This window comes from Hemiscyllium ocellatum, unplaced genomic scaffold (genome assembly GCF_020745735.1).
Source record: "Hemiscyllium ocellatum isolate sHemOce1 unplaced genomic scaffold, sHemOce1.pat.X.cur. scaffold_97_pat_ctg1, whole genome shotgun sequence".
NCBI classification, from domain to species: Eukaryota; Metazoa; Chordata; class Chondrichthyes; order Orectolobiformes; family Hemiscylliidae; genus Hemiscyllium; species Hemiscyllium ocellatum.
The window spans coordinates 1,375,448-1,401,533 of NW_026869338.1; positions in this window are offsets into that span (position 1 = coordinate 1,375,448).

Here is a 26,086-nt window from a genome sequence, read left to right on the forward strand (position 1 = left end):
GTGGGTTGCGCTTCGGCGGGTCGGTGAGGACTTGTTGGGCCGAAGGGTCTGTTTACAAACTTTAAGCAATCTAATCTAATTATCATCACTCCGAGGGACATGACGCTCTGCACTGTCTCAACCGTTGATGTAAATAGTTGCTTGTTCCCCTCCTTTCGTTCCCAAGTCAATCATCTGTTCTTTACTTTTGCCGAATTTGAGAGGGAGGTTATTATCATTCCACCATGCCACCAAACCCACTATCTCTTTTCTGTGTTCAGACTCATCGTTGTTTGATATCCCTTCTGCTTTGGTGATGTCATCAGCAAACTTACAGTTGGCATTGCTTGGAATTTGGCAACACAGCCACGTGTGTACCGGAGTGCAGTAGGGGGCTGAGGGCACAGCCGTGTGTGTACAGGGATTACAGTAGGGGGCTGAGGACACAGCCATGTGTGTACAGGGAGTACAATAGGGGGCTGAGGGACACAGTCGTGTGTGTACAGGGAGTACAGTAGGGGGCTGAGGACACAGCCGTGTGTGTACAGGGAGTATAGTGGGGACTGTGGACTCAGCCGTGTGTGTACAGTGAGTACAGTAGGGGAGTGAGGGCACAGCCGTGTTTGTACAGGGTGTACAGTAGGGGGCTGAGGACACAGCTGTGTGTGTACTGGAGTACAGTAGGGACTGAGGACACAGCTGTGTGTGTACAGGGAGTACAGTAAGGGGCTGAGGACGCAGCCGTGTGTGTACAGAGAGTACATAGGCGGCTGAGAACACAGCTGTGTGTGTACAGGAAATACAGCAGGGGGCTGAGGATACAGCCGTGTGTGTACCGGAGAACAGTAGGGGGCTGAGGACACAGCCGTGTGTTTACAGGGAGTACAGTAGGGGACTGAGGAAACAGCCATGTGCCTACAGGAAGTACAATGGGGGATGAGGAAACATCCGTTTGTGCACAGGGAGTCCAGTAGGGGGCTGAGGGACACAGCTGTGTGTGTACAGGGGGTACAGCAGGGGGCTGAGGGACCCAGTCGTGTGTGTACAGGGAGAACTGTAGGGTGCTGAGGGACACAGTCGTGTGTGTACAGGGAGTACAGTGGGGGCTGAGGGACACAGCTACATGTGTGTACAGGGAGTACAGTTGGGGTCTGAGAGACACAGCCATGTGTGTACCGGGAGTACAGTATTGGGCTGAGGACACAGCTGTCGGTGTACAGGGAACACAGTAGGGAACTGAAGACAAAGTCCTGTGAGTGCAGGGAATACGTAGGTGGCTGAGGGATACAGCCGTGTGTGTACAGGGAATACAGTAGGGGGCTGAGGGAAACAGCTGTGTGTGTACAGGAGTACTGTTGTGGGCTGAGGGATACTGCCGTGTGTGAAAAGCGAGTACAGTAGGAAGCTGAGGACACAGCCATGTATGTACAGGGAGTACAGCAGGGGGCTGAGTACATAGCCACGCGTGTACAGGGAGTACAGTAGGGGGCTGAGGGACACTGCCGTGTGTGTACAGGGAGTACAGTAGGGTGCTGAGGGCCACAGCCGTGCGTGTACATGGAGTACAGTAGGGGACTGAGGGACACAGCTACGTGTATACAGGGCGCACAGTAGCGAGCTGAGGGACATAGCCGTGTGTTTACAGGATGTACAGTAGGTGGCTGAGGGACACAGCCGTGTGAGTACAGAGAGTACGGTAGGGGCTGAGGGACACAGCCGTGTGAGTACAGTGAGTACAGTAGGGGGCTGAGGGACACTGCCGTGTGTGTACAGGATGTACAGTAGGGGCTGAGGGACATAGCCGCGTGTGTAGAGGGAGTACAGCAGGGGGCTAAGGGACACAGCCGTATGCGTACAGGGAGGACAGTAGGGGGCTGAGGGACACAGTCGTGTGTGTACAGGGAGTACAGTAGGGACTGAGGGCATAGCTGTCGGTGTACAGGAATAGAGTAGGGGGCTGAGGACAAGGTCCCGTGTGTACAGGGAGTATGTAGGCGGCTGAGGATAAAGCAATGTGTGTACAGGGAGTACAGTAGGGGGCTGAGGACACAGCCATGTGTGTACAGGGAGTACAGTAGGGGTTGAGGACAAAATCCTTTGTGTACAGGGAGTACAATAGGGGGCTGAGGACACAGCCGTGTGTGCACAGAGAGTACAGTAGGGGGCTGAGGACAGAGCCGCATGTGTACAGGGAGTACAGTAGGGGGTTGAGGACAAATTCTGTGTGTACAGGGAGTAGGGTAGGGGGCTGAGGGACACAGCGATGTGTGTACAGGGAGTACAGTAGGGGGCTGAGAACACAGCCGTGAGTGTACAGGGAGTACAGTAGGGGGCTGAGGACACAGCCGTGTTTGTACAGGGAGTACAGTAGTGGGCTGGGGGACACTGCCGTGTATGGACAGGGAGTACAGTAGGGGGCTGAGGACACAGCCGTGTGTGTACTGGAGTACAGTAAGTTGCTGAGGGACACTGGCGTGCATGTACATGGAGTTCAGTAGGGGACTGTGGACACAACAGTGTGTGTACAGTGAGTACAGTAGGGAACTGTAGACACAGCCGTGTGTGAACAGGCAGTACAGCAGGGGGCTGAGGGCCACAGCCGTGCGTGTTCAGGGAGTACAGTAGGGGACTGAGGACACAGCCGTCAGTGTACATGGAGTACAGTAGGTGGCTAACGACACAGCCTTGTGTGTATAGGGATTACAGTTGTGGGCTGAGTGACACTGTCGTGTGTCTACAGGGAGTACAGTAGGGGGCTGAGAGACACAGCCGTTTGTGTTCAGGGAGTACAGTAGGGGGCTGAGGGACACAGCCGTGTGTGTACAGGGAATACAGTAGGCGGCTCAGGACAAAATCCTGTGTACACATGGAGTACAGTAGGGGGCTGAGGACACAGCCGTGTGTGTACAGCGAGTACAGTAGGGGCTGAGGACAAAATCCTGTGTATACAGGGAGTACAGCAGGTGGCTGAGGACACAGCTGTTAGTGTATAGGGACTACAGAAGGGGGCTGAGGACACAGTCGTGTGTGTACAGGGAGTACAGTAGAGGGCTGAGCACACAGCCGTGGGTGTTCAGGGAGTATAGTAGGGGGCTGAGGACAGAGCCGTGTGTGTACAGGGAGTATAGTAGGGTGCTCAGGACAAAATCGTGTGTGTACAGGGAGTACAGTAGGTGGCTGAGGACACAGCCGACTGTGTTCAGGAAGTGCAGTAGGGGACTGTGGACACAGCCGTGTGTGTACAGGGAGTACAGTAGGGGGCTGAGGGCACAGCCGTGTGTGTACAAGGAGTACAGTAGGGGTCTGAGGGACGCAGCCGTGTGTGTCCAGGGAGTACAGTAGGGGGTTTAGGGACACTGCCGTGTGTGTACAGGGAATAAGGTAGGGGGATGAGGACAAAGTCTTGTGTATACAGGGAGTACAGTAGGGGGCTGAGGACACAGCCAACTGTGTTCAGGAAGTGCAGTAGGGACTGTGGACACAGCCGTGTGTGTACAGGGAGTACAGTAGGGGCTGAGGGCACAGCCGTGTGTGTACAAGGAGTACAGTAGGGGTCTGAGGGACGCAGCCGTGTGTGTCCAGGGAGTACAGTAGGGGGTTTAGGGACACTGCCGTGTGTGTACAGGGAATACAGTAGGGGGATGAGGACAAAGTCCTGTGTATACAGGGAGTGCAGTAGGGGGCTGAGGACACAGATGTGTGTATTCAGGGAGTGCAGTAGGGGACTGTGGACACAGCCGTGTGTGTACAGTGAGTAGAGTAGGGGGCTGAGGACAAAATCCTGTGTGTACAGGGAGTACAGTAGGTGGCTGAGGACCCTGCCGTGTGTGTATAGGGAATACAGAGGGGGGCTGAGGACATAGTCGTATGTGTACAGGGAGTACAGTAAGGGGCTGAGCACACAGCCGTGGGTGTTCAGGGAGTACAGTAGGGGGCTGAGGACAGAGCTGTGTGTGTACAGGGAGTATAGTAGGGTGCTCAGGACAAAATCCTGTGTGTACAGGGAGTACAGTATGGGGCTGAGGACACAGCTGTGTGTGTTCAGGAAGTGCAGTAGGGGACTGTGGACACAGCCGTGTGTGTACAGGGAGTACAGTAGGGGTCTGAGGGATGCAGCCGTGTGTGTAGATGGAGTACAGTAGGGGGCTGAGGACACAGCCAATGGTGTACAGGGAGTACAGTAGTGAGCTGAGGGACACAGCCGTGTGTGTACAGGGAATACAGTAGGCGGCTCAGGACAAAATCCTGTGTACACATGGAGTACAGTAGGGGGCTGAGGACACAGCCGTGTGTGTACAGCGAGTACAGTAGGGGGCTGAGGACAAAATCCTGTGTGTACAGGGAGTACAGCAGGTGGCTGAGGACACAGCTGTTAGTGTATAGGGACTACAGAAGGGGGCTGAGGACACAGTCGTGTGTGTACAGGGAGTACAGTAGAGGGCTGAGCACACAGCCGTGGGTGTTCAGGGAGTATAGTAGGGGGCTGAGGACAGAGCCGTGTGTGTACAGGGAGTATAGTAGGGTGCTCAGGACAAAATCGTGTGTGTACAGGGAGTACAGTAGGTGGCTGAGGACACAGCCATGTGTGTACAGGGAGTACAATAGGGGGCTGAGGGACACAGTCGTGTGTGTACAGGGAGTACAGTAGGGGGCTGAGGACACAGCCGTGTGTGTACAGGGAGTATAGTGGGGACTGTGGACTCAGCCGTGTGTGTACAGTGAGTACAGTAGGGGAGTGAGGGCACAGCCGTGTTTGTACAGTGTGTACATTAGGGGGCTGAGGACACAGCTGTGTGTGTACTGGAGTACAGTAGGGACTGAGGACACAGCTGTGTGTGTACAGGGAGTACAGTAAGGGGCTGAGGACGCAGCCGTGTGTGTACAGAGAGTACATAGGCGGCTGAGAACACAGCTGTGTGTGTACAGGAAATACAGCAGGGGGCTGAGGATACAGCCGTGTGTGTACCGGAGAACAGTAGGGGGCTGAGGACACAGCCGTGTGTTTACAGGGAGTACAGTAGGGGACTGAGGAAACAGCCATGTGCCTACAGGAAGTACAATGGGGGATGAGGAAACATCCGTTTGTGCACAGGGAGTCCAGTAGGGGGCTGAGGGACACAGCTGTGTGTGTACAGGGGGTACAGCAGGGGGCTGAGGGACCCAGTCGTGTGTGTACAGGGAGAACTGTAGGGTGCTGAGGGACACAGTCGTGTGTGTACAGGGAGTACAGTGGGGGCTGAGGGACACAGCTACATGTGTGTACAGGGAGTACAGTTGGGGTCTGAGAGACACAGCCATGTGTGTACCGGGAGTACAGTATTGGGCTGAGGACACAGCTGTCGGTGTACAGGGAACACAGTAGGGAACTGAAGACAAAGTCCTGTGAGTGCAGGGAATACGTAGGTGGCTGAGGGATACAGCCGTGTGTGTACAGGAATACAGTAGGGGGCTGAGGGAAACAGCTGTGTGTGTACAGGGAGTACTGTTGTGGGCTGAGGGATACTGCCGTGTGTGAAAAGCGAGTACAGTAGGAAGCTGAGGACACAGCCATGTATGTACAGGGAGTACAGCAGGGGGCTGAGTACATAGCCACGCGTGTACAGGGAGTACAGTAGGGGGCTGAGGGACACTGCCGTGTGTGTACAGGGAGTACAGTAGGGTGCTGAGGGCCACAGCCGTGCGTGTACATGGAGTACAGTAGGGACTGAGGGACACAGCTACGTGTATACAGGGCGCACAGTAGCGAGCTGAGGGACATAGCCGTGTGTTTACAGGATGTACAGTAGGTGGCTGAGGGACACAGCCGTGTGAGTACAGAGAGTACGGTAGGGGGCTGAGGGACACAGCCGTGTGAGTACAGTGAGTACAGTAGGGGGCTGAGGGACACTGCCGTGTGTGTACAGGATGTACAGTAGGGGCTGAGGGACATAGCCGCGTGTGTAGAGGGAGTACAGCAGGGGGCTAAGGGACACAGCCGTATGTGTACAGGGAGGACAGTAGGGGGCTGAGGGACACAGTCGTGTGTGTACAGGGAGTACAGTAGGGACTGAGGGCATAGCTGTCGGTGTACAGGGAATAGAGTAGGGGGCTGAGGACAAGGTCCCGTGTGTACAGGGAGTATGTAGGCGGCTGAGGATAAAGCAATGTGTGTACAGGGAGTACAGTAGGGGGCTGAGGACACAGCCATGTGTGTACAGGGAGTACAGTAGGGGTTGAGGACAAAATCCTTTGTGTACAGGGAGTACAATAGGGGGCTGAGGACACAGCCGTGTGTGCACAGAGAGTACAGTAGGGGGCTGAGGACAGAGCCGCATGTGTACAGGGAGTACAGTAGGGGGTTGAGGACAAATTCTGTGTGTACAGGGAGTAGGGTAGGGGGCTGAGGGACACAGCGATGTGTGTACAGGGAGTACAGTAGGGGGCTGAGAACACAGCCGTGAGTGTACAGGGAGTACAGTAGGGGGCTGAGGACACAGCCGTGTTTGTACAGGAGTACAGTAGTGGGCTGGGGGACACTGCCGTGTATGGACAGGGAGTACAGTAGGGGGCTGAGGACACAGCCGTGTGTGTACCGGAGTACAGTAAGTTGCTGAGGGACACTGGCGTGCATGTACAGGGAGTTCAGTAGGGGACTGTGGACACAACAGTGTGTGTACAGTGAGTACAGTAGGGAACTGTAGACACAGCCGTGTGTGAACAGGCAGTACAGCAGGGGGCTGAGGGCCACAGCCGTGCGTGTTCAGGGAGTACAGTAGGGGACTGAGGACACAGCCGTCAGTGTACATGGAGTACAGTAGGTGGCTAACGACACAGCCTTGTGTGTATAGGGAGTACAGTTGTGGGCTGAGTGACACTGTCGTGTGTCTACAGGGAGTACAGTAGGGGCTGAGAGACACAGCCGTTTGTGTTCAGGGAGTACAGTAGGGGGCTGAGGACACAGCGTGTGTGTACAGGGAATACAGTAGGCGGCTCAGGACAAAATCCTGTGTACACATGGAGTACAGTAGGGGCTGAGGACACAGCCGTGTGTGTACAGCGAGTACAGTAGGGGGCTGAGGACAAAATCCTGTGTATACAGGGAGTACAGCAGGTGGCTGAGGACACAGCTGTTAGTGTATAGGGACTACAGAAGGGGGCTGAGGACACAGTCGTGTGTGTACAGGGAGTACAGTAGAGGGCTGAGCACACAGCCGTGGGTGTTCAGGGAGTATAGTAGGGGGCTGAGGACAGAGCCGTGTGTGTACAGGGAGTATAGTAGGGTGCTCAGGACAAAATCGTGTGTGTACAGGGAGTACAGTAGGTGGCTGAGGACACAGCCGACTGTGTTCAGGAAGTGCAGTAGGGGACTGTGGACACAGCCGTGTGTGTACAGGGAGTACAGTAGGGGGCTGAGGGCACAGCCGTGTGTGTACAAGGAGTACAGTAGGGGTCTGAGGGACGCAGCCGTGTGTGTCCAGGGAGTACAGTAGGGGGTTTAGGGACACTGCCGTGTGTGTACAGGGAATAAGGTAGGGGGATGAGGACAAAGTCTTGTGTATACAGGGAGTACAGTAGGGGCTGAGGACACAGCCAACTGTGTTCAGGAAGTGCAGTAGGGGACTGTGGACACAGCCGTGTGTGTACAGGGAGTACAGTAGGGGGCTGAGGGCACAGCCGTGTGTGTACAAGGAGTACAGTAGGGGTCTGAGAGACGCAGCCGTGTGTGTCCAGGGAGTACAGTAGGGGGTTTAGGGACACTGCCGTGTGTGTACAGGGAATACAGTAGGGGGATGAGGACAAAGTCCTGTGTATACAGGGAGTGCAGTAGGGGCTGAGGACACAGATGTGTGTATTCAGGGAGTGCAGTAGGGGACTGTGGACACAGCCGTGTGTGTACAGTGAGTAGAGTAGGGGGCTGAGGACAAAATCCTGTGTGTACAGGGAGTACAGTAGGTGGCTGAGGACCCTGCCGTGTGTGTATAGGGAATACAGAGGGGGGCTGAGGACATAGTCGTATGTGTACAGGGAGTACAGTAAGGGGCTGAGCACACAGCCGTGGGTGTTCAGGGAGTACAGTAGGGGGCTGAGGACAGAGCTGTGTGTGTACAGGGAGTATAGTAGGGTGCTCAGGACAAAATCCTGTGTGTACAGGGAGTACAGTATGGGGCTGAGGACACAGCTGTGTGTGTTCAGGAAGTGCAGTAGGGGACTGTGGACACAGCCGTGTGTGTACAGGGAGTACAGTAGGGGTCTGAGGGATGCAGCCGTGTGTGTAGATGGAGTACAGTAGGGGGCTGAGGACACAGCCAATGGTGTACAGGGAGTACAGTAGTGAGCTGAGGGACACAGCCGTGTGTGTACAGGGAATACAGTAGGCGGCTCAGGACAAAATCCTGTGTACACATGGAGTACAGTAGGGGGCTGAGGACACAGCCGTGTGTGTACAGCGAGTACAGTAGGGGGCTGAGGACAAAATCCTGTGTGTACAGGGAGTACAGCAGGTGGCTGAGGACACAGCTGTTAGTGTATAGGGACTACAGAAGGGGGCTGAGGACACAGTCGTGTGTGTACAGGGAGTACAGTAGAGGGCTGAGCACACAGCCGTGGGTGTTCAGGGAGTATAGTAGGGGGCTGAGGACAGAGCCGTGTGTGTACAGGGAGTATAGTAGGGTGCTCAGGACAAAATCGTGTGTGTACAGGGAGTACAGTAGGTGGCTGAGGACACAGCCGACTGTGTTCAGGAAGTGCAGTAGGGGACTGTGGACACAGCCCTGTGTGTACAGGGAGTACAGTAGGGGGCTGAGGACACAGCTGTTAGTGTATAGGGACTACAGAAGGGGGCTGAGGACACAGCCGTGTGTGTACAAGGAGTACAGTAGGGGTCTGAGGGACGCAGCCGTGTGTGTCCAGGGAGTACAGTAGGGGGTTTAGGGACACTGCCGTGTGTGTACAGGGAATACAGTAGGGGGATGAGGACAAAGTCTTGTGTATACAGGGAGTACAGTAGGGGGCTGAGGACACAGCCAACTGTGTTCAGGAAGTGCAGTAGGGGACTGTGGACACAGCCGTGTGTGTACAGGGAGTACAGTAGGGGGCTGAGGGCACAGCCGTGTGTGTACAAGGAGTACAGTAGGGGTCTGAGGGACGCAGCCGTGTGTGTCCAGGGAGTACAGTAGGGGGTTTAGGGACACTGCCGTGTGTGTACAGGGAATACAGTAGGGGGATGAGGACAAAGTCCTGTGTATACAGGGAGTGCAGTAGGGGGCTGAGGACACAGATGTGTGTATTCAGGGAGTGCAGTAGGGGACTGTGGACACAGCCGTGTGTGTACAGTGAGTAGAGTAGGGGGCTGAGGACAAAATCCTGTGTGTACAGGGAGTACAGTAGGTGGCTGAGGACCCTGCCGTGTGTGTATAGGGAATACAGAGGGGGGCTGAGGACATAGTCGTATGTGTACAGGGAGTACAGTAAGGGGCTGAGCACACAGCCGTGGGTGTTCAGGGAGTACAGTAGGGGGCTGAGGACAGAGCTGTGTGTGTACAGGGAGTATAGTAGGGTGCTCAGGACAAAATCCTGTGTGTACAGGGAGTACAGTATGGGGCTGAGGACACAGCTGTGTGTGTTCAGGAAGTGCAGTAGGGGACTGTGGACACAGCCGTGTGTGTACAGGGAGTACAGTAGGGGTCTGAGGGATGCAGCCGTGTGTGTCCTGGGAGTACAGTAGGGGGCTAAGGGACACAGCCGTGTGTGTACAGGGAGTACAGTAGGAGGCAGAGGTACACAGCCGTTCTTGCACAGGCAGTGCAGTCGGAGGCTGAGTGACACAGCTGTGTGTGGACAGGGAGTGCAGTAGGAGGATGAGGACACAGCCGCGTGTGTACAGGGAGTACAGTAGGTGGCTGAGGGACACAGCGGTGAGTGAACAGGGAGGACAGATGGGGGCTGAGGACACAGCCGTGTGTGTACAGGGAGTACAGTAGGGGACTGTGGACACAGCCGTGTGTGTCCAGGGAGTACAGTAGGGGTCTGAGGGACGCAGCCGTGTGTGTCCAGCGAGTACAGTAGGGGGCTAAGTGACGCAGCCGTGCGTGTATAGGGAATACAGCTGTGGGCTGAGTGACACGGCCGTGTATCTACAGGGAGTACAGTAGGGGGCTGAGGGACACAGCCGTGTGTGTACAGGGAGTACAGTAGGGGACTGTGGACACAGCCGTGTGTGTACAGGAGTACAGTAGGGGTCTGAGGGACGCAGCCGTGTGTGTCCAGCGAGTACAGTAGGGGGCTAAGTGACACAGCCGTGCGTGTACAGGGAGTACAGCTGTGGGCTGAGTGACACGGCCGTGTATCTACAGGGAGTACAGTAGGGGGCTGAGGGACACAGCCGTGTGTGTACAGGGAGTACAGTAGGGGGGCTGAGGGACACAGCCGGGTATGCACATGGCTAGGAGTAGGTGTCTGGGGGTCACAGCCATGTAGGTACAGGGAGTACAGCAGGGGGCTGAGGGACACAGTCGTGTGTGTACAAGAAGTACATTCGGGGACTGAGGGACATAGCCGTGTGTGTACTGAGAGTACAGTATGAGGCTGAGGACACAGCTGTCGGTGTACAGGGAGTACAGTAGGTGGCTACCGACACAGCCGTGTGTGTACAGGGAGTGCAGTTGTGGGCTGAGTGACACTGCCGTGTGTCTACATGGAGTACAGTAGGGTGCTGAGAAACACAGCCGTTTGTGTTCAGGGAGTACTGTAGGGGGCTGAGCGACCCAGCCGTGTGTGTACAGGGAATATAGTAGGGGGCTGAGGAAAAAGTCCTGTGTGTACAGGGAGTACAGTAGGTGGCTAACGACACAGCCGTGTGTGTACATGGAGTACAGTAGGGGTTGAGGGACACAGCCGTGTGTGTACAGGGAGTACAGTAGGGGGCTGAGGACACAGCCGAGTGTGCACATGGAGTAGAGGAGGGGACTGAGGACAAAATCCTGAGTGTACAGGGAGTACAGTAGGTGGCTGAGGACACAGCCGTGGGTGTATAGGGAATACAGAAGGGGGCTGAGGACACAGCCGTGTGTGTACAGTGAGAACAGTAGGGGGCTGAGCACACAGCCGTGCATGTTCAGGGAGCACAGTAGGGAGCTGAGGACACAGCCGTGTGTGTACAGGGAGTATAGTAGGGGGCCCAGGACAAAATCCTGTGTGTACATGGAGTACAGTAGGGGGCTGAGGACACAGCCGTGTGTGTTCAGGAAGTGCAGTAGGGGTCTGAGGTCACAGCCACGTGTGTACAGGGAGTACAGTAGGGGGCTGGCAGACGCAGCCCTGAGTGTCCAGGGAGTACAGTAGGGGGCTGAGGGCACAGCTGTGTGTGTATAGTGAGTACAGTAGGGTGCTGAGCGACCCAGCCGTGTGTGTACAGGGAGTACAGTATTGGGCAGAGGGACACAGCCGGGTGCGTACATGGCTTGGAGTAGTTGTCTGGGGGACACAGCCGTGTGTGTACAGGGAGTATAGTAGGGGGCTGAGGGACACAGCCGTGTGTGTACAGGGAGTGCAGTCGGGGACTGTGGACACAGCCGTGTGTGTACAGGGAGTACAGTAGGGGACTGTGGACACAGCCGTGTGTGTACAGAGAGTACAGTCGGGGGCTGAGGACACAGCCGTGTTTGGACACGGAGTACAGTAGGGGGCTGAGGGACACAGCCATTGGTGTACAGGGAGTACAGTAGGGGTCTTAGGACACCGCCGTCTGTGTACAGGAGTACAGTAGGGGGCTGAGGGACACAGCCGTGTGTGTAGATGGAGTACAGTAGGGGGGCTGAGGACACAGCCAATGGTGTACAGGGAGTACAGTAGTGAGCTGAGGGACACAGCCGTGTGTGTACAGGGAGAACAGTAGGGGGCTGAGTACATAGCAGTGTGTGTACAGGGAATACAGTAGGGGGCTGAGGGACACAGCCGTGTGTGTACAGGGAGTACAGTAGGGGGCTGAGGGACACAGTCGTGTGTGTACAAGAAGTACAGTCGGAGACTGAGGGACACAGCCGTGTGCGTACTGGGAGTACAGTATGGGGCTGAGGACACAGCCGTCAGTGTACAGGGAGTACAGTAGGTGGCTAACGACGCAGCCTTGTGTGTATAGGGAGTACAGTTGTGGGCTGAGTGACACTGTCGTGTGTCTACAGGGAGTACAGTAGGGGGCTGAGAGACACAGCCGTTTGTGTTCAGGGAGTACAGTATGGGGCTGAGGGACACAGCCGTGTGTGTACAGGGAGTACAGTAGGGGGCTGAGGGACACAGCCATGTGTGTACAGGGAATACAGTAGGGGGCTGAGGACAAAGTCCTGTGCGTACAGGGAGTACAGTAGTGGGCTGAGCACACAGCTGTGGGTGTTCAGGGAGTACAGTAGGGGGCCGAGGACACAGCCGTGTGTGTACAGGGAGTACAGTAGGGGGCTGAGGACAAAATCCTATGTGTACAGGGAGTACAGCAGGAGGCTGAGGACACAGCCGTGGGTGTATAGGGACAACAGAAGGGGGCTGAGGACACAGTCGTGTGTGTACAGGGAGTACAGTAGAGGGCTGAGCACACAGCCATGGGTGTTCAGGGAGTATAGAGGGGGGCTGAGGACAGAGCCGTGTGTGTATAGGGAGTATAGTAGGGTGCTCAGGACAAAATCGTGTGTGTACAGGGAGTACAGTAGGTGGCTGAGGACACAGCTGACTGTGTTCAGGAAGTGCAGTAGGGGACTGTGGACACAGCCATGTGTGTACAGGGAGTACAGTAGGGGGCTGATGGCACAGCCGTGTGTGTCCAGGGAGTACAGTAGGGGGCTTAGGGACCCTGCCGTGTGTGTACAGGGAATACAGTAGGGGGCTGAGGACAAATGCTGTGTATACAGGGAGTACAGTAGGGGGCTGAGGACACAGCCGCGTGTGTTCAGGGAGTGCGGTAGGGGGCTGAGGACAGAGCCGTGTGTGTACAGGGAGTATAGTAGGGTGCTCAGGACAAAATCCTGTGAGTACAGGGAGTACAGTAGGGGGCTGAGGACACAGCCGTTAGTGTATAGGGAATACAGAAGGGGGCTGAGGACATAGTCGTGTGTGTACAAGGAGTACAGTAGGGGGCTGAGCAGACGGCCGTGGGTGTTCAGGGAGTACAGTAGGGGGCTGAGGACAGAGCCGTGTGTGTACAGGGAGTATAGTAGGGTGCTCAGGACAAAATCCTGTGAGTACAGGGAGTACAGTAGGGGGCTGAGCACACAGCCGTGTGTGTTCAGGAAGTGCAGTAGGGGACTGTGGACACAGCCGTGTGTGTACAGGGAGTACAGTAGGGGTCTGCGGGACGCAGCCATGTGTGTCCTGGGAGTACAATAGGGGGCTAAGGGACACAGCCGTGTGTGTACTTGGAGTACAGTAGGGGGCAGAGGTACACAGTCGTGTGTGTACAAGAAGTACTTTCGGGGACTGAGGGACACAGCCGTGTGTGTTCTGAGAGTACAGTATGAGGCTGAGGAAACAGCTGTCGGTGTACAGGGAGTACAGCAGGTGGCTACCAACACATCCGTGTGTGTACAGGGAGAACAGTAGGGGGCTGAGGGTGTATAGGGAGTGCAGTAGGGGGCTGGCGGACGCAGCCCTGAGTGTCCAGGGAGTACAGTAGGGGGCTGAGGGCACAGCTGTGTGTGTACAGTGAGTACAGTAAGGTGCTGAGCGACCCAGCCGTGTGTGTACAGGGAGTACAGTATTGGGCAGAGGGACACAGCCGGGTGTGCACATGGCTTGGAGTAGTTGTCTGGGCAACACAGCCGTGTGTGTACAGAGAGTATAGTAGGGGGCTGAGGGACACAGCCGTGTGTGTACAGGGAGTGCAGTAGGGGGCTGTGGACACAGCCGTGTGTGTACAGGGAGTACAGTAGGGGACTGTGGACACAGCCGTGTGTGTACAGAGAATACAGTCGGGGGCAGAGGTACACAGCCGTTCGTGCACAGGGTATACAGTAGGGGGCTGAGGACAAAGTCCTGTGTGCGCAGGGAGTACAGTAGGTGGCTGAGGGATACAGCCGTGTGTGTAGATGGAGTACAGTTGTGGGCTGAGTGACACTGCCATGTGTGTACAGGGAGTACAGTAAGGGACTGTGGACACAGACGTGTGTGTACAGAGAGTACAGTCGGGGCTGAGGACACAGCTGAAAATGTGTTGCTGGTCAAAGCACAGCAGGTCAAGCAGCATCTCAGGAATAGAGAATTCGACGTTCCGAGCATAAGCCCTTCATCAGGAATCGAAACGTCGAATTCTCTATTCCTGAGATGCTGCCTGGCCTGCTGTGCTTTGACCAGCAACACATTTTCAGCTGTGATCTCCAGCATCTGCAGACCTCATTTTTTACTCGAAGATTTGGCTGAGGACACAGCCGTGTTTGGACAGGGAGTACAGTAGGGGGCTGAGGGACACAGCCATTGGTGTACAGGGAGTACAGTAGGGGGGTTAGGACACCGCCGTGTGTGTACAGGAGTACAGTAGGGGGCTGAGGGACGCAGCCGTGTGTGTCCAGGGAGTACAGTCGGGGGCAGAGGTACACAGCCGTTCGTGCACAGGGAGTACAGTAGGGGACTGAGGGACACAGCCGTGTGTGTACAGGGTACACAGTAGGGGGGCTGAGGACAAAGTCCTGTGTGTGCAGGGAGTACAGTAGGTGGCTGAGGGATACAGCCGTGTGTGTACAGGGAGTACAGTTGTGGGCTGAGTGACACTGCAGTGTGTGTACAGGAGTACAGTAGGGGCTGAGAGACACAGCTGTGTGTGTACAGGGAGTACAGTAGGGAGTTGAGGACACAGCCATTGGTGTACAGGGAGTACAGTAGGGGGCTTAGGACACCGCCGTGTGTGTACAGGAGTACAGTAGGGGGCTGAGAGATGCAGCCGTGTGTGTCCAGGGAGTACAGTCGGGGGCAGAGGTACACAGCCGTTCGTGCACAGGGAGTACAGTAGGGGACTGAGGGACACAGCCGTGTGTGTACAGGGTATATAGTAGGGGGCTGAGGACAAAGTCCTGTGTGTGCAGGGAGTACAGTAGGTGGCTGAGGGGTACAGCCGTGTGTGTACATGGAGTACAGTTGTGGGCTGAGTGACACTGCCGTGTGTCTTCATGGAGTACAGTAGGGGGCTGAGAGACACAGCCACGTGTGAACAGGGAGTACAGTAGGGGGCTGAGCGACACAGCCGTGTGTGTACAGGGAGTACAGTAGCGAGCTGAGGGACACAGCTGTGTGTGTACAAGGAGTACAGTAGCGGGCTGAGGGCACAGCTGTGTATGCACAGGGAGTACAGTTGAGGGCTGAGGGCACATCTCTTGGTGCACAGAGAGTACAGTCCGGGTGAGAACACAGACTTGCGTGCACAGGGAATACGGTAGCTGGCTGAGGGTACAGCAGTCGGTATACAGGGAGTACAGTAGGGGGCTGAGGAACACAGCCGTGTTTGTACAGGGAGTACAGTAGGGGGCTAAGGGGCACAGTCGTGTGTGTACAGGGAGTACAGTAGGGGGCTGACGACACAGCCCTGAGTGTACAGGGAGTAGAGTAGTGAGCTGAGGGACACAGCCGTGTTATGATGTTATGATTTGGAGATGCCGGTGTTGTTTTGGAGTGTACAAAGTTAAAAATCGCTCAACACCAGGTAAAAGTCCAACAGGTTGAATTGGAAGCACAATGATGAGGGTTGATGTTGGTCTTCTTGAAGCAGGTTGAAACTTCAGCTCGTGGGAGGGAAAGGCTGAAATTGTATGTGAATGCCTCTGCCAGTTGGTCCTCACAGGATCTGAGTGCTCAGCCTGGAACACTATCCAGGTCCTTCACTTTCCTTGATTTGACCTGCAGGAAGACTGTTCATGCCTCCAGCAGTGAGAGTGGGCACAGGTACATCCGAGGCTGTCGGGGCAGGTTTCAGCCTGACAGTCACACAGTTATTCATCATAGAAATCCCCTCGTCGACCTCCCTCCATCGTCATCAATACACAGTGACATGGTTGGTGTGAGCACCACTCAGTTAGTGTTGAGACGGAGTGACATCAACAGACTGGGATTGTGCGCCATAATGAAGTAAAACTCACAACAAAAGGAGGTAGGGAGTCACTGGTGCAGGGATTGAAGACTTTACAGGTGTAATTCAAGTCAAGCCACTGCTTCAACCTGAATGGAGTCAAGCACCTTGACTGTTGTGCCTTATAGATGGTGGACGGTTCTTAGGGAGCCAGGAAATGTATTATATATGAACAAACTGAACAAAGGACTTGAGGGCAGTTTTGCTAAGTTTGCAGATGATATTGAGGAAGTGGGGAAGCTGCAGAAAGGCTTGAACAGTTTAGGACTGTGGGAAAACACGTGGCTGATGGAGCACAATATTGGAACGTGTGAGAATATGCACTTTGTTAGGCGTAAGAGGGGAGACGCTATATTCTAATAGGATCCATTAAATCTGAAGCCCAACAGGATTTTGACGCACTCGTTCTCTCTTATGGTTAACGTGCATGTTCAGTTGGCATATAGGAAAGCAAAAGCAATGTTCGCATTCATTTCAAGAGAGCAAGAATGCAAGACGGGAGACATACTTCCGAGAATGTAATGGGCTATGGACAGACAACATTTGGCCAATTGTGAGCTGTTTTAGACACTATCTCTGGATAAAGATTTGCTGGTGTTGCAGATGATCGATCCTGGGGATGATAGCTTGTCATATGAGCGGCAGTGTGTGCACTCGATGGAATTTAGAAGAACTATGGGGGGTGGGGCTGGGGGGGTCGTTCTGTTTGAAATTAATGGATTACTGAAAAAATTGATGCAGTCAGTATGTAGAAGATATTTCCACTTTTCATAGAGATAATGACAAAAAGGCACAGTATCAAAATGAAGGAATGGCTGAATGGCCTAACTCTATTGCTATATCTCATGCTGTTTCGGACACCGGGTCTATTATTCAGTATAGACTTGTAAGTCTCTGACCTGCTCTTGTAACCCTTGTATTTGTATATTGATTTGACTTCACGTTCTGGTCAATGGTAACCCCTGTGATATGGACGGTGGGAGGATTCAGTGTCAGCCAGTATTCCATTAATATTTTTGAATATGAGCTGCTATCAGTGAGTCTCATCTGGCCGGAGTACATTCTTTCTCTGATGATTGCCATTTTCTGCCTGGTATTTTCGAAGGATTGATCCAACAATACGCCAGTATTGTTGATTTAAACAGAACAGATGGAATTTATCACAGCATTCAGCAACAATAAGTCATCGAATACTGAACACCCTTTAATAACAGAAAAGTCTAAAATGTTCAATATTAGAAACACCGCTTTCCTGTTCGTGTTCAAATCAGATAACCTGTCCCATCGAGATGCTCAACTTGGAACTATTTTTTAAAAAATATTTTTTTGGATGTGGGCACTGTTGGATGTTCCCAGCATTTCTTGCCCGTCCCCAGTTGCCCTTGAGAAGGTGGTGCTGAGCTGCCTTCTTGAACTGCTGCAACCTACCTGCTGTGTGGTGACCCACTAGTGACTAAAGAGGGAATTCCAGGGTTTTCACGCAGCAATAGTGAAGGAACGGCAATGCATATCCAAATCAGGATGTTGACTCATTTGGAGGGGAATTGGAAGATGGTGCTGTTCGCAAAAGTCTACTGCCCTTGTCATTCCAAATGGAGTTGTTTAATCGTCCGCCACCATTTACGATCAGATTAGCAGGACTGCAGAGCTTAATTCTGATGCATTAGAAGGAGCTGTCTGAGGATCTTTGGGTATTTCTCCATTGTGTCTTGTTGAAAGTGCATACTGTTGCTCCTGCGTGACCATGGTGAAAGGAGTGAATGCTTGTGGATGTGGTGCAAATCAAATGTGCTGTTTTGTCCTGGATTGTGTCAAGCTTCTTTAGTGTTGTTGGGGCTGCACTCATTCAGACAAGTGAAGATGTTCCATCTCATTCCTGTGCCTTGTAGATAATGGACAGGCTATGGGGTAGGCAGGAGGTGAGTTTCTCGTGCAGTATTCCTAGCCTCTGATCTACTGTTATATTCACGTGGCGAGTCCAGTTCAGTTTCTGGTCAATGAAACCCCCCAGAATATTGATAGTGGGGAAGATTAGTGCTGATAATGCTGCTGAATAAAAAGTGGTTATATTGTTTCTCAATGATGACAGTCATTGGCTGAACTTATGTGGCGCAAATGTTACTTGCCCAGATATTGTTGCTTTGGGCATGGCCTGCTTCCGTATCTGAGGCATTTGCGAATGGTGCTGAACATTGTGCAGTCATCCTCGAATATCCCCACTTCTCACCTTATGATGGAAGGAAGGTCATTGTTGAAGCAGCTGAAGATATTTGGACCTAGGACATTATCCTAAGGGACTACTGCGGAGATTTTCTGGAGCTGAGATGACTGACCTCCAACAACAATGATCATCTTCCTATCTGTCAGGTATGACACCTATAACAGAGTGTTGGCCCGCGGTACCATTTTTGCTTGGGGTCCTTGATGTCACAATTGGCAGAATGCAGCCTTAATGTCAAGGGCTGGAATTCAGTTCCTTTTTCTATGTTTGAACCAAGTCTGTGACGAGTTCAGGAGCTGAATGATCCTGGCAAAACCCAAACTGGGCGTCACTGAGCAGGTTAGTTTTGAGCAGATGCTGCTTGATAGCACTGTTGATGACACCTTTCATGATTTACTGATGATGGAGAGTAGACTGATAAAGCAGTATTAGGATGGGTAGAATTTGTCCTGCGTTTTATGTAGAGAACACACGTGAGCCGTTTTTCCCCATTGTCGGTTTGTAAACATACTGGAACAGCTTGGCTAGGGGAGCGTGATGTTCTGGAGCACAAGTCTTCAGGACTATTGCTGGCATGTTATCAGGGCCTATAGCCGTTGCAGTATCCAGTGCCTTCAACCGTTTCTCGATATCAGTTAATCGAATTTGCTGAAGACTGCTATCTGTAACGATGGGGACCACCGGAGGAGGCCGAAATGGATCACCCACTCAAAACTTCTGACTGAAGATTGCAATGAAAGCTTCAGCCTTATATTTTGCACTGATGTGCTGGGTTCTTCCATCATTGAGGTTGGGGATATTTGTGGAGACTCCTGCTCCGGTGAGTTGTTTAATCGTCCGTCACGATTCATGATCAGAATAGCAGGACTGCAGAGCTTAAATCTGATGCATTGGTTCTGTGATCGCTAAGCTCTGTCTGTCTCTTGCAGTTTATGCTATCTGGCACGCAGGTATTTGTGCTTGGAAGCTTCAGCAGATGAACATTTTATCTTTATATATTCCTGGTTCTGCTCCTGGAATGCCCTCCTGCTTTCTCCATTGAACCAGGGTTAATTCTCTGTTTTGATGGTAATGGTTGAGTGGGGGAATGCTGGGCCGTGATGTTACAGATTATGCTGGAGTACAGTTCTGCTGCTATTGATGGTCCACAGTGTATTATGGACGGACAGTCTTGAGTTGCTAGATCTGCTAAAAGTTGTGCCATTTAACATGGTGATAATGCCACACAACACAATAGAGCTTATGGAGATAATAGACTTCGTCTCCACAAAGACGGTGTGGTGGTCACTTTTACCGATACTGTCATAGACATATACATCTGCAGTTGGTAGATGAGTAAGGATGAGGTCAGGTATGTTTTTTTTACGCTCTCGTTCATTCCCTCACCACCTTCTGCTGACCCAATCTAGCAGCTATGTCCTGAGGAGCCGACCAGCATGATCAGTCGTACTGTTGCCAAAACAGTAGGTGGTACGGTGGTTAGCACTGCTGTCTCACAGCGCCTGAGACCCGGGTTCAATTCCCGACTCAGGCGACTGACTGTGTGGAATTTGCACGTTCTCCCCGGGTCTGCGTGGGTTTTCTCCGGTGCTCCGGTTTCCTCCCACAGTTCAATGATGTGCGGGTCAGGTGAATTGTCCATGCTCAATTGCCCTTAGTATTAGGTAAGGGGCAAATGTAGGGGTATGGGTGGTTTGCGCTTCGGCGGGTCAGTGTGGACTTGTTCGACCGAAGGGCCTGTTTCCACACTGTAAGTAATCTAATCTAAAAAAAAACACTCTTGACAGTCGACTTTGAAATCCCCCGGCCAGAATTCATTTTGTGCCCTTGCCACAGTCAATGCTTTCTCCAAGTGTTGTTTAACATGGAGGAGGACTGATTCAGCTGAGGAACAACGTTACGTGGTAATCAGTAAGAGACACTTTTGTCCATGTTTAATTTCTGTTATTTCTGTAATGTATGATTCCGTGAGTAAGCCTATGTCGGGCTGTTTCTTGACTAGTCTGTAAGGCAGTTGTTCCAATGTTGGCACCAGACATCAGGTGTTAGTAAGGAAGACTGCGGGTTCTAAAGTGATGTTTCTAATGTTGACTTTTCCGGTGCCCATTTCCATGCCAGTTGATCCATCCGGTTTCATTTGTTTGAAACTTTGTAGGGATTGGTACAACTGAATGACTCATTGGACAGTTTCAGAGGGCGAATGGGAGTCAATGGCATTGCTTTGGGTCTGGAGTTGAATGTCAGCCAGACCAGGTGAGGATGGAAGATTCCTTCATTGCAGGATATTAGGGAACAGGTGGACTTTTCTGACAATCGGCAATGATTTCATTCTCAGCAGTAGATTCTTAATTCCAGGGATATTTTTACATTATTGGATTGAATTTCCACCATCTGCAGTGGCGGGATTCAACCTGGATCCACAGAACAGGAGCTGATTTTTCTGGATTGATAATCTATTGGTAATACCATGAGACATATTGGAACCACATGTTGTACCCCGCTGCCATTTCTTGTGTTACCCTGCTTTTCATTCATTTCTTATGTTATTCTGGAATCTCATCCTTCATTAAATCCTGATTGAAATATACACTCATGAACGCCTTCTCGTCTACTCGAATTTCATTCAGTCTGTTTTGTTTGAACAGACATTTCAAGGCAGCTGTACACGAGAGAAGAGCAGGAAAAGATAATGAGTGATTGTGCACTGTCTCTGTCATCGGACCAGCATGTCTGTCCAGGAAGTATTTATTGTGGGTCAGAGAACCTCAATTATTATGGCATGGATGGAGGCCATTCAGTCCATTGTGGAGTCACAAGCTCTCGAACTGCACAATTGGAGTTATAGAGAGTGTGTGAAGGGAGATTTTGTGAGAGAGAAGTAAACAAAGAGAGAGCAAGTGAAGGGAGATAAACTGAGAGCGGAGAGAAAGGGGAGCGACTGACTGAGTGTGAGAGGAAGAGGTGTTAGATGAGGGTGAAATTGGATAGATCAGAAGACTGCATTACGGTAGATAAATATGGACAGACAGAAGTTAGAAGCTTTATTTAGAAATTCCTCTGGTCGGCAAGCCCTTTGTCTGGGCGCCATACACTGTGAGCACTGTGCTGATTCTGGCTGTCATCCCAGATTATTTATTTCCAACAATATCACAGAGCTGGGTTACTGACAGCTAAACAGAACCCATTAGGCCAATAGGTTGGTTCCATGGAGAAAGCAGAGCTTTTAATTAGTCTGTGCCAAGAGCAGCAGGAAATGATAACCACCACCCTGCCTCCACGAACCCCCACCCCCACCCCTAACCCCTCTCCACACCCACACACCGATACTGCATGAGAGACTAGGCCAAAGAATCTCAGTAAGGGGACTAACTGACAGAAGCGAAATCACAATCTTAGCTGTGGGTCAAATAATGATTGATAAAGTTTGCACACCACTTTCCTAGTGATGTAATTCACATATTCACATTTCAATTTATATAGCTCAATATCAGGTGTGTATTTTAACAACCTTATCTCTTTGTACTTTGCATATATTTGTGGGTGCACAAAATCATTTTGTTCCTATATTTTATATTGCATAAACGCATTTCATTAATATTATTTCTGCTAATTCCTCATTGTAGATGTATTCTTGAATCTGTTCTTCATATGAGTTATAGAGAGTAATATTGCAATTCTGGTAACTGGGGAACATCACTGTCCCTCTACCCAGTCTACTCAGCCATGTCCCCCAGTCCTCTCCATCTTCTGTCTTTTCACCAATATTATAATCACAATGTAATCGACGTCCATGAAGTGACACTTCATGACAGTTCATTAACATCGATAATATCAGCAGCATGACCCAAGCTACCCTCTCTGATCCTGGAATAACAATCTGAACTGTGTTTGTCATGTTCAATTCGCTGTTAACGTATCCATGCTGTTTGTTTGTTGTAACCCACGTTTCTTTTGGCACATTTTCCTCTCAGATCATGGATGATAGATGTTTTCTCAATGTTTTACTGATTTTGCAATGATTGATCAGTAGTTATGGGATTTATTTCTGTACATATGAACAGAGAAGCATGTTTATGTTTCATTAAATTTCTGGCATTACCTCCATATCCAAGGCTGACTGAATGATTACACACAAACAATCTGCCATCTTCAACATTCTTTCCTTCAGTCATACCCATATCACACCCAGAATGCATAAATGTTCAACGTTATTTTGAATGTTAATAAAGTAACATTGAATTCAAAGGGGTTTACTGGAGCTATTTGTTCAGTGATTGTAATGATGTCAGTCTCCGTGGATCGTATGCGTCCTTAGAGAGTTCCTCTCTTCTATCAATAAGGGCATGCTTTCAGTGTTATACCCCACAGTGAGCGGAAGCATGGCTAACAGCAGTAACAGGGATTAGCAGCTTCAGAGAGAAGGGCAGGAGAGATGGAAATCTGGGAACATTAGACTGGAATGTCCCAACAATGGATAGGAGTTTATCCTATGGTCTGTACTGGCTTTCCCAGGCTTGGATATCATTAGTATCGCGGATTGAAGATGTACTGATGGTTATTCAAGCTGGTTACTATCCTATCCTTGCGACAGTTGGTGTTCCTGGTAAGTCACTCTGTCTGTTTAGTGAAATGGTGTGAACTGAATCGATGCTCATTATATGCAGATTTTGGAAAGGTGCAAGCCAACATTTTCAGCTTCAATCAAAGATTCCATTCCTTAGAAATTATAACTAGCAAACTATTATTTACAAATTACTCACCAATACGCGAGGGTAAAACACACTGTTCTCAACCTCTTTGATTCATTTTCTCCTGCAAAGTGTACATCTCCATCTCCTCCCCACATACTAATCCTTTCCAATACCACCATTAAGACATCCCAGTCTCCACTTCAGCCTCAGTTCAATTCCTGAGTAAACCATCGTTTTTGCCTTTGTTAATTCCAGACACATCTGTTTCAAGTCCCTTCTAACAACGTGTCCTTTGGAAAATAATTGCACTTGAGATGTGTAACTTGTTCTCTGCACAAAATCTGAAAGATGGGCAGACAGTATATGGTGGGTCACGTCATTGGCTCGTATTCCAGAGCCACAGAATAATAATCTGTTGATATCGGCTTGCCTTATGCCCATTAGAGAAGGCAGTGGGTCATCTTTCTCTGGTCAAGTCTCTGTTTAACTGCAAACCCACGGCAATTTGTTTTACTATTTATTGTCCTCTGGAACAGCTGAAACAACCACTCAACTCAAGCTCGGCATAAGATACTGGCCTGACCATGGTCGCACACATCCCGTGACGGCAGAACAAAAGGAAAGGTAGCTCCCTTCCTCTGCCTGCATCCCATATTCCAACGGCTCATTTCTATTCAGTTAGGTAGACATTCACTGTTTTAGATGTATTCTTTGTGTTTGGGTCTCTGCCAAGAGTGATGTCCACCTCCATGGGCACCTCTGGTGCTGGCATTATTAATGCTGACCTACAGATGTGAAGCTATTTTGAAATTCTACATCAGTGGCAGTGCATTGGAAATGAATGGTTTCCTGTCTCACACGAAAGAAATGGAGCCAACTAAGTGATGGAAAGGAATTATTGTGATCAAACATGAGAGTGTTGTTGAGGCAGTATTTGGGGTATTGTGGACAGATTTTCTTTCCATTATAAGGAGTGATCTCCTTACCACACAGAGAGTGAAGAAGAGTTCCATCAGATTAATCCCTGGGATGATGACAACATGAGGAGTGAGTGAAGGTTGATCTCCAGCGCTGTGAGAGAATAAGAGGTGATTGCATTGAACCCTGAGAGGGATGGACAATCACTCCTTATATTCTAAACAGACAATGAGAAGGAGATAAATTCCATGACTGCTATTTCACTCAGGATGCATGATTCTGGATAGTTTAAGTGTCTGGACGGATGTTACCCCCATCCACCCCCATTGAGAGAGACGGAGAGGTCCAAGTTTTGAATAAACTCTCCTCACATTAATACAGTGCAGTTGGTGTGTGATCTGTGCACTGAATGTCATTTTATCCACCACCCCGACAGTAGCCACAATACCTTCATTCTAAAACAGTTAACTATTCCCAACAGCTTCTGACCTTCATGAAGAACATGAAGCTATCTTCTCAGAGATGCAAGGTACTTCCTTAAGGTTTAGAACGGAAGTTTATAAGACATTGGAGCATAAATTAGGACAGTTAACCCATCGGGTCTGCTCCGTCTTTCAATCATCGCCGATAGGTTTCTCAAACCCATTCTCCGTCCTTCTCCCCATAACCCTTTATCCCCTGGATAATCAAAGACTATCTATCTCCATGTCAAATATACTCAATGACCTGCCCCCACAGCCTTCTATGGCAATAAATTTCAACGATTCACCATTCTATGGTCAGTTCTTACATTCAATGCTCCCAAACATAATTGAAATTGCCCTCCTAACTACTGCCTCAACCTGCAAGCTGACCTTGAGAGAACCCTGCACTAGAACTCCCAAGTTTCTTTGCACTTCAGATTTCTGAATTTTCTCACCATTTAGAAAATAGATCATGCCTCTATTCTTCGTGTCAAAGTTCATGACCTCACACTTTAAAACGTTGGAATGCATCTGACTATCTCCTTACATGCCCAAATCCTTGTTCATCCTCTCCGCTTTCTCAATAGGATCTGTCCATCTGCCTATCTTTGTATTAGCCAGTGTGCCCTGAATTCCCTCATCTGGATTGTTAGTATAACAATAAAAAGTTATGATTCCAACACTGAGCATTCTGGATCACCACTTGTCCCCGGCTGCCATCCTGAAAAATACTATTTTGTCCCCACTCTCTGCTTCCTGCCAAACAGACAAGCTTCTATCCATGCCACTGCCTTGCCTCTAACAGCACGGGCCCTTATCATACTCAGTAATCTCCTGTGTGACACCTTGTCAAAGCCCTTCTTGAATTCCAGGTGGATAACATCGATTGGCTGTGCTTGGTCGAGCTGCTCATTTCCTCTTCAGAGACTTCCAATAGATTTGTCAGGCATTAACTTCCCTTGATGAAATCATGCTGAATTTGCCCTAATTTACCAAACATTTTCAAGTATTCAGAAATCTCATCCTTCACAATGGATTCCAGGATCTTACCCACGGCAGAGGTTAAACTATTCATGGTGGTTGTTTTTTTTTTGTCTTTTTCCTTACTCTCTTGTTAAAAAGGGGTGTCACGTTAATGGGTTTCCTGTGCTCTGGGATCATTCCTTACTCTAGTAGTTCCTGAAAGATCACCACAATTGGCTCCACTCCCTCTTCAGCTATCTCCCTTATAATACCGGGATGTAGTCCATCTGGTAAAGGTTATTTACCCACCTTCAGGCCATTACATTTTTTACTAGAATGTTCTCCATGGTGGTGGCCATCATACTCAGCTCTGGCTCCTCAAACTCTTGAATATTTAAGGTATTACTCGTGCCTTCCACCATGAAAGATGATGCAAAGTAATTATTCAGTTCCTTGGGCATTTTATCGTTACCTACTGCTATATCTCCAGTATCATTTTCCGCAGTCCAATGTTCACTTTTGCCGCTCTTTTATGCTTTATATATCGAAAGAACCTGTTACAGTCTTCTTTTACATTACTGGCTAGCTTACCCCCATATTTAATAATCTCCCTCCTTATTTTATTTTGTTTGCCCTCTGTTTTGTCTTCGTAAGCTTTCCAATCCTCAGGTTTCCCACTGCACTTTGACACATTATATCAGTTCTCTTTTGCTTTTCAGCTATACCTAACTTCCCTAGTTAGCTATGGTTGTCCCATCCTCCCAATACAAGCTTC